Genomic DNA, 8689 nt, shown 5'->3' with positions numbered 1-8689 from the left:
GTTTGGATGATGATCATGTAATGGATAGTTGTTAGGCTTTCAATATGTAGTCGATATATTTAATATATGAAATGTTTTTAGTTTTGTATTTTTTGATTTATGGATTGGTTTAATATTCATATCAAAGTGTCACCATATTTGACTTTTAAAAAAATAGAAACTAATTTAATGAAAATAAAAACCACCACCTGTTACATGATCATCATCCAAATACGTAGTAAAAATTAATTTGATAAAATAAATAAATGTGTAAAAGATTTATCAATTTTACATTTCAACTTTGGTGGTTAGAAATAATTTTTAAAAATTCAAAAATATTTTTTTGACATTTATTTTTGTCAAATTAATTTATATTTTATTAAATTGACGACTTTGTCCTTGAAATTGAATAATGATATTTTCAATTGTCCTTATTTGAAACAAGATTCAAAATTCAGGATTAAATGTGTTACAATTAAAAAGTCAGGGATCAGAGTGACACAAGTTCTAAATTACAAAGACCGTTAGTGTAATTTACTCTTTAAAGTAAAATTCATCAAAATTAGCCATGGCGGCTGATTGAAATTTAGAGATTCATTGGAGCTTCTCTTTATCCTTGTGATTGATGAAATCAGATGGTTAAAAATTCATTCCACCATTACCTAAAAGTTCAACCTGGATGAAGTGCGCTAGCCAAGAAATAATAAGATGCCAATATATACTTGAATTCAATCATGCACTTGAAGCTATTAAACCCACGTTCTGAGGATAAATTACTTTTAGCCGAGTTACTGTTGTGAACTTGAGGGGATAAGCGAAAAGAAGGGACTGATGACGGAAAATAAGATTGATAAAATAAGGTTTTCCACTTGGAAAATTGAACTATTCCATGATAATTTAAAGGAGCAAGGATCTTCTAGAGTTTTTTTTTCCTAAAGTTTTCGAGTGGTGCATTGTGTGGTTGAGATTTAATGACAAGTCACATCAATTTTTCAGCATTAAATTTCAACCACACAATACACCACTTTAGGAAACTTTAAAAAAAAAATACTTTAGAAGATTCTTGGTGAATTTAAAGAGTCAAAATAGAGCATAAATGCAAAAACAAATAAATAAATCATTGAAAAAGCCCTTGTTACCGTACCTTTATTTAGTGATAGACTTTGTTCCCGTGGGGTACCTCTTTTAGTGCACCCAAGGGTAGAGGGAGGGGGAGTTAGGGGTCCTGGCCCTGCAAACTTTTGAGAATACACTGTATATATTAGGCATTTTTTATATATTTTTATGGCACTGCAGTAAATAGTCCTTCCAAATTTATTTTGGCCATCCGTTCCTTGTATCTAAGTGAAGCCCAAAAGATTTCAACCTTCCATTTTATCTTACTTTTTGTTTTGTATTTTGTAAGTACCTTGTACTCTCAGGAGTTTATTAAACAACCTGTTCTCCATGTACTTTTGGAGTAGCTTTAAACCTTTTTATAATACAATTCATTTCTTGCATTTTAATTAGTTTAGCAATGTTACAAACTCAAAATATATATATATATATATATACTAAAAAAAATTTAGAAAAAAAAAAATCAATGGTTTGTATTCATTGTAAGTGTGACTCACATCTCACTAACTTTAAATCTACATCGCACATACAATTTTGAGATTAAATTTACACAATAAATGTTTGTGTATATATGAGGCATATGATAGAACCTATCATGCAACATGAGAAGTTAAATGAAAGTAAAATTTTTTGATAAAACATTTAAGTGATATATACAGCCCTATTAAATTTTATATTAATTTACCTTTATTTGATTCAAAATTTATTACATATAAAATAGGTCTAGCTAAACTCGTATGTCCGGTGAGACTTATCTCGCTGCCATTATCTTGGCCCCCAGTGATCGAACCCTGGCTCCGCTCCTGAGTGCACCTATCCTGGTCCCCAATTAGTTGAGGCATTTACATTGTAGCTTAAATGATTAAATGCCCCACTCAGAATTTGAATATGGTTGTTAGTAGTTATTATTCAGATAAGCGTGACTACGGTCCATATTAAACTACTCATATATGTAAGTTTTTTTCAGATAGAAGATGAAATTAATTTTTCGTTCTTCTGGGGCAGGGTGTGTTATATCGGAAACCTCACAAAGTTGAAATGAAGGTAGGTTAAAAAATACAAAAATGTTAGAGGTCCCAAAAATTCTACCAAAAGTTTTACCAAATGTCTCACATGGGTGTGGGACCCACATGGGACCCACATTGTGTGGGTCCCACACCCATGTGAGACATTTGGTAAAACTTTTGGTAGAATATTTGGGGTCTCTAGCCTTACTCTAAAAAATACCCACAGATATGTCCAGATCTTCACCAGGTATTGGGTAAAAAAAAGGTTAGTAAAACAGATAAACACATCCTAGTGGGCTAAACCCTACTAGTCAAATTTGCCTCCAATTAAAGAAAGAAATTGGATAAATTATAAATATATTATTGAGATTTGTTTAAAATACAAATTACTTCTGTGATTTAAAAAATTATAAATATCTCTTTATTAGGATTTTTTATTTAAAAGAATTAATTGAAAAAATAAAATTTATAATTGCTCTCCTAAACAATAATAAAATTATTTAAATTATTAATTCAAATATATTTTTAACTTCATTAAAAACTATTAATTGACTTGATAATTTATTAATAAAAGAAGTGATTCGTTATGAAATCAGAAATCTCAAAAGGATATGGGTTGGTTTGGGGTGTCCTAAAAAAGTGCACTTTTTGTCTTTTTACGAAAAGATGTGCAGAAAAGTAGAGAGGTGATGTGATGGAAAAAAGATAAAAAGATAAAAAGATGAATTATATAGTAGATCCCAAACTAGGCCATAATGTAATTTCCAAAACTGCAGAAGATAATTTGTATTTTAATCATAAAAGAAATTTGTAATGAAGTACACAGACAATTTGCTTACTTTACAGGGTTCTATTTTCGGTTTCTTTATTTTCCGGTGGGTCTGTGTATGTTTTGCTTTAGTTTTGTTAGTGGGCTGTTTCTTTTCTTTGTACTCTCTGTTTGAGCTTTCTGTGTTGTTGTATGGCTTTGTATAGCTTTTGTTAGATCCTGGGCATGCCCCTTGTAGTTGTGTATCGCTTGTTTTTATTTATGACTTATTCACTCAAAAAAATAAATAAATAAATAAATAAGGTCCTATGGCTAGTAAAGAGAGAGTGGACTGGAAAGGTTTTTTTTTTTTTTTTTTTTCACATACAAGTAGGTCTTTAAACAAGCAAGAGGAACTCTGCATTATTGAAACAACCAAGGAGAGAAGGAATGGCAGAAACAATTCTCTATCGCACTGCTGGACAATTTCTAGGAGACTTGGCATCCATACCTTTGCAAGAGATTGCTTCTGCTTGGAATGTGAAGAAGGATCTCAAAAAGCTTGAAGCTACACTGTCTACAATCAAGTCTGTGCTATTGGATGCAGAGGAGCAGCAAGAGAAAAACAATGAAGTTAAAGACTGGATTCGAAAGCTTAAACATGCATTTTGTGATGTTGAAGATGTGATAGATGATTTTGCTACTGAAGCCTTGAGGAGGAAACTGAGGAAGAAAGAGAAGAGCATGGTCAAAGAGGTAAGTGACTTCTTAACTACTCCTAAAAACAAGGTTGCTTCTAGTTTTAAGATAAGTCACAAAATCAAAGCACTTAGAGATGAATTAGATGAGATTGCATCTGATAAGAACAAGTTCCACTTCAAAGAGTGTGTTGACAGAAGGCCATCAGAGTATAGAAGAAGGGAGCAGACTCACTCATTTGTTCGTACATCTACGATTATAGGCAGAGATGATGATAAGAAAGCGATCTTAGAAATGGTGATGGATGGAGGAGCTCAGGAGGATATATCCATTGTCTCCATTGTCGGGATGGGGGGACTAGGTAAGACCACACTTGCTCAATTGGTGTTCAATGATGAGAAGGTTTTAACAAGTTTTGAGTTAAGATTGTGGGTATGTGTTTCCAATGTCTTCAGTTTGAAACTCATCATAGAGAAAATAATAAAATCCACCAGCGGTGAATGTGCAAACTTACAGATGGATCAATTGCAACAAAATCTTCGAAGATGTTTGGATGGGAAGAGATTCATACTTGTCTTAGACGATGTGTGGAGTGAAAATCGCGAGGAGTGGATTGAGTTGGAAGACTTGTTAATGGGTGGTGAAAAGGGAAGCAAAATTATAGTGACTACGCGGAGTGAAAAGGTTGCATTGATAATGGGAGCCACTTCTTCATACCACTTGAAAGGTTTGTCAGAAGATAATTCTTGGTCATTGTTTAAGCAGTTGGCCTTTGGTAGAAGACAATTGGAGGAAAACCCAAGCCTAGTAACAATTGGGAGGGAAATCTTGAAAAACTGTGGAGGAGTGCCTCTAGCCATAAGAATAGTTGGAAGCCTCTTGTACCTAAAAGCCACAGAAATTGAGTGGTTGATTGTGAAAGAAAAGCTTTGGGAAATAGCTCAAGATGAAAACCACATTTTACCAACGTTGAAGGTAAGTTATGACTACTAGCCTTCCCATTTAAAGCCATGTTTTGCCTATTGCTCCCTTTTCCCCAAACATAGAGAAGGAGACATTGATTAAATTGTGGATGGCTCAAGGGTTCATTTACTCATCAGGCAAAGACCATGATTTAGAGGATATTGCTGATGAATATTTCAAGGATTTGTTGTTTCGGTCCTTTTTTCAAGATGTAGATGAAGAAGAAAATGGGTATAAAAGTTTCAAAATGCATGATCTCATCCATGATCTTGCACAATTAGTGGCAGGGACAGAGTATTTTCTTGTGAATACTAGTGTAGAAAATATGTCTGAAAGAACATATCATGTGGCATTTGATTCCACTTCATGTTCGTCATCATCGTGGGAAGTTCCTGCATCCATGCTCAATGCAAGGAAGATTCACACATTCTTTTTTCCTGGTAAACAAGGTCCAGGAAAGAGAGCAACTCAAGATGCACTAATTTCAAGTTTTACATGCTTGCGTACATTGGACTTGCATTATTCAGGAATTGAGAATGTTCCCAGTTCTGTAGGCAAACTTAAGCATCTAAGATATCTGGATCTCTCTTGGAATATCCATTTGGCAACACTTCCCAAATCTATTTGCAAGTTGCAGAATTTGCAGACACTTAAACTCTCGTATTGTCATCATTTAAAAAAATTGCCTGTTGATATAAGAAAGTAGGTGAGCCTTAGACATCTTGAAATTGAGGGATGTGCTGGCCTAAGTTACATGCCACTTGGATTGGGGGAATTGACATGTCTCCAAACCTTATCAATTTTCATTGTGGGAAAGGATAGCTCCATCTCTAAAGCTATTGGTGGAATTGGTGAGTTGAATAGCTTAAACCACCTTAGAGGGGAGTTCCAAATTAAACATCTTGAAAATGCGAGAAATGGGACATCAAGATTAAAGGAACTGAAGGGAGCAAACTTGAAGGCAAAAAAGTACATTCGGAAACTGACATTACAATGGGCAGGAGAAGATGGTGTTGATTATGCTGATGCGGATGGTAGAGTGTTGGAAGACCTCCAGCCACAACCAAATCTGAAAGAGTTGAATGTAGAAGGATATGGAGGGATCATGTTTTCGAGTTGGATGATGGTCAAAATGGTTTCATGGCTCCCAAACTTAGTTCAGATCACCATACAAAATTGTAGAAGATGCCAACATCTTCCATGGTTTGGTGATCTCCCTTTTCTGAAGGTTCTCGAACTCAAATCTCTAAGTGCTCTTGAGTACATAAACAACAACAGCAGTGAGTCTTGCTCTTTTACTGCTGGTGGTGGTGGTGGTGGTGTTGCTGATGCTTCTTCTTCAGGGATCAATGTGATGAATGCTTCAACAGGAAGGTCTTTCTTTCCAGCCCTTGAAAGCCTTTTACTTTATGATTTGCCTCTTCTGAAGGAATGGTCAAGGGAAGTAGTTATGGCTAATGATCATGGGGAAATAGAACCAGCTCCCCAACAACCATCTTCGTTATGTTTTCCTCGCCTTTGTAGTTTGGATATCAACAGTTGCCCTAGCTTGGTATTTATGCAATTGCTTCCATCTCTAGAAGAATTGTCTATGACATATGTAAGCGAGAAACTATTGCAGTCTTTGACAGTGCAAACAGAAACTAGTAGACAAATAACGGAAGTAGCCAATTCAGGTCCCTCCTTTCCCCTCTGCACACTACAAACCCTGCATATATGCTTCTGTGAAGATCTAGTATCTTCATTAGAAATACGCTTGAGAAACCTCACTTCTCTGAGGGATTTGCAGATTATTCACTGTCATAAACTAGTACAATTACCAGAAGAAGGATTAAGGGGCTTAGTTTCTCTTCAATCTCTTCAGATCAATTCTTGTAACAGCCTGCCTTCTCTTTCTCGAGGAATCCAACACGTCACTAATCTCCAGAAGCTAGAAGTATTCACCTGTGAAGCATTTGATTGGCCAGATGAGGATGATGGCTTGCAAGGTCTTGTGAATCTTCAGTCTTTGGAGATTTCAATGCTTCCAAAGTTGACTTGTCTTCCTCAAGGGCTTCAACACCTGACTACATTACAAGTTCTCTCTATTTCGCACTGTTATAGTTTGGTGTCTTTGCCAGACTGGATGGGGAACCTTACATCACTTGCAAAGCTGTATATTGGGGCCTGCCATAAATTGGAGTCTCTCCCTAATACTATGCATCACCTCACTATGTTAAAACAAGTGGACATTATTCATTGTGAACTCTTATCAGAAAGATGCCAAAGGCAAGGTGGAACAGAATGGCCTAAGATAGCTCACATACCAAAGATTTGCGTTCTTTGCTAGAGGATGAAGATGAAACCATAAAAATAGTGAGTGGTGGAGTCCCAACTAACTTCTGCCTACCCAGGTTGGCAAAAATTTCATATAATCTTCTCTTCCTTTTTTTTATTTTATTTTTTTGGGATAAATTCTCAGCTGTTGAGCTTTCATGTGCAGCTAAAACCAGAGGAACACTTCTTAGAGGAAGAATGGAAGTGTTTAAGATATGCTGCTATTTCAATTTTCGGGTGATTGGTGTTTCTGCAGATAATGATTTGCAAAGTATATTATGGTAATCCAAAAAACATGTGTATGTTCGGTAATGTTTATGTTTTGCTGATTTTGTTGTTTTTCAAAAAGTTTGAAAACCTTGAACAAAGTTGGTTTGACAACTGTTTTGGTTTTCAAAAATTTAATCAACTTTCAAAATTTACAAAATTAAAAAAAAATATATATATATATATATTTTTTTCACTAGTTATGAAAACAAGTTTTCATTCCGTCCTCCCTTCTCCCCCTCCCCCTCCCCCTCTTGCCACCATCCCCCACTTGCCACCACGTTTAGTAACTCATCAAATATTTTTCAAAATCTTTTTATATTCATTTTCGAGGGACAAAACTATGTTGAACTATATTAGTCTCTTCGTAAATTAGGTGTTGACCTTGGTTAGAATTTAAACAGACTGAATACCAAGTGTTTTTTCTTGTCACATTGCTGTTATATAGCTTCACGCGCACACACTTCACTCTTTGCTGATGGAAGTGTGAAGGAAATTTTCCTGCTAACTTGAATTTTAAGTACTATATCCCTTCTTCGTATTTTGCAGATATAGAGAGATAAGGAAAAGAAAACAGAAGGAATCACTTTATGACCTCTAGTTGCCATGAAAAGGAGGGACATTTAAACAAACTGTGATGTTCTTAATTTTAAATATTATTCTCAATTTTCTTTTTCCTTGGTTTCCAATTACTGAGGAGATTTTTATTTATTTGTTTTTTTTCAATTTTCTAAACTTCCTGTATGCATAAATTCATTATAATCATATCATTTTCTGTTTTTTGTTGCTCATTCCTCTTGTGTTTTGATATTTGTCTATAAAAAACAAGATCTTGGTAATGGTTTTAACATTTGCTAAAGATCAGTGCTGTTAAAATAAAACCGTGAATCAGAGCAATTAAAGTTTTATGAGAGCAATTAAACCGTGATCAGTCCATTCAACACGTCTGCATAGGAAGTTCACCTTGAATATGCATCAGTAACTTTGTTCATAGTAAAGTATGGCCACTGTATCCTTATTGTCTGCTTGGCTTTGTTCTGCTCTTTTCCAAAATATACTCTTTTCACTTTCACAAATTTGTCATCACACTATGTTCCATTCGCCTTTTGGATAGCCATCTCAGCTTGAACAGGACAATCATACCTTCCGAATCCGATTCTTGAATATGTTACTTTGTTATTTTGTTTGGTATGAATACATCCTTCACAATTCCAAAATTTGTAAACAATGTTGGAAAAATGGTGTTTTATATGGTTTATTTTGGGCCGACTTTGAGGTCAAATTGAGTGGGTCCCAAACGTCTTTTGGGGTGGGTCCGAAGAGGGGACTTGTTCCTTGCCCGTGTGGCAAGTCACACGGTGAAGACGGAACGTCAAAACCATTTATGAATGAATGGGAAGTTGACATCGTTTTCGGGTCTAACATTAATTTTTTAGACAAAATTCATTTGAATTTTTTTCAATAAAAAATTATTGTGGGAATTTAATTTAATTTAAATCTAAATTCAAATTTTGTGTTCCTAAGTGGTTTCCTAAACATTGTACCTCTTCCTTTATTGATTAAACTATTCAAATAGTTTAATAATAATATTCCA

At 34.8% G+C, this 8689-nt stretch overlaps 1 pseudogene across 1 annotated transcript; it reads left to right on the top strand.

Moving 5' to 3' along the window:
• The first annotated feature begins 3217 nt into the window (after positions 1-3217).
• LOC145820403 (putative disease resistance protein RGA1) lies at positions 3218-7129 on the top strand (annotated as a pseudogene). Its single transcript, XR_014361873.1, has 2 exons — positions 3218-6905; positions 6995-7129. The product of XR_014361873.1 is annotated as a putative disease resistance protein RGA1 (transcript).
• The last annotated feature ends 1560 nt before the right edge of the window (positions 7130-8689 follow it).

Source organism: Camellia sinensis, chromosome 2 (genome assembly GCF_055761805.1).
Source record: "Camellia sinensis isolate YWXY chromosome 2, ASM5576180v1, whole genome shotgun sequence".
NCBI lineage: Eukaryota > Viridiplantae > Streptophyta > Magnoliopsida > Ericales > Theaceae > Camellia > Camellia sinensis.
This window is presented reverse-complemented; position numbering and strand designations above follow the sequence as displayed.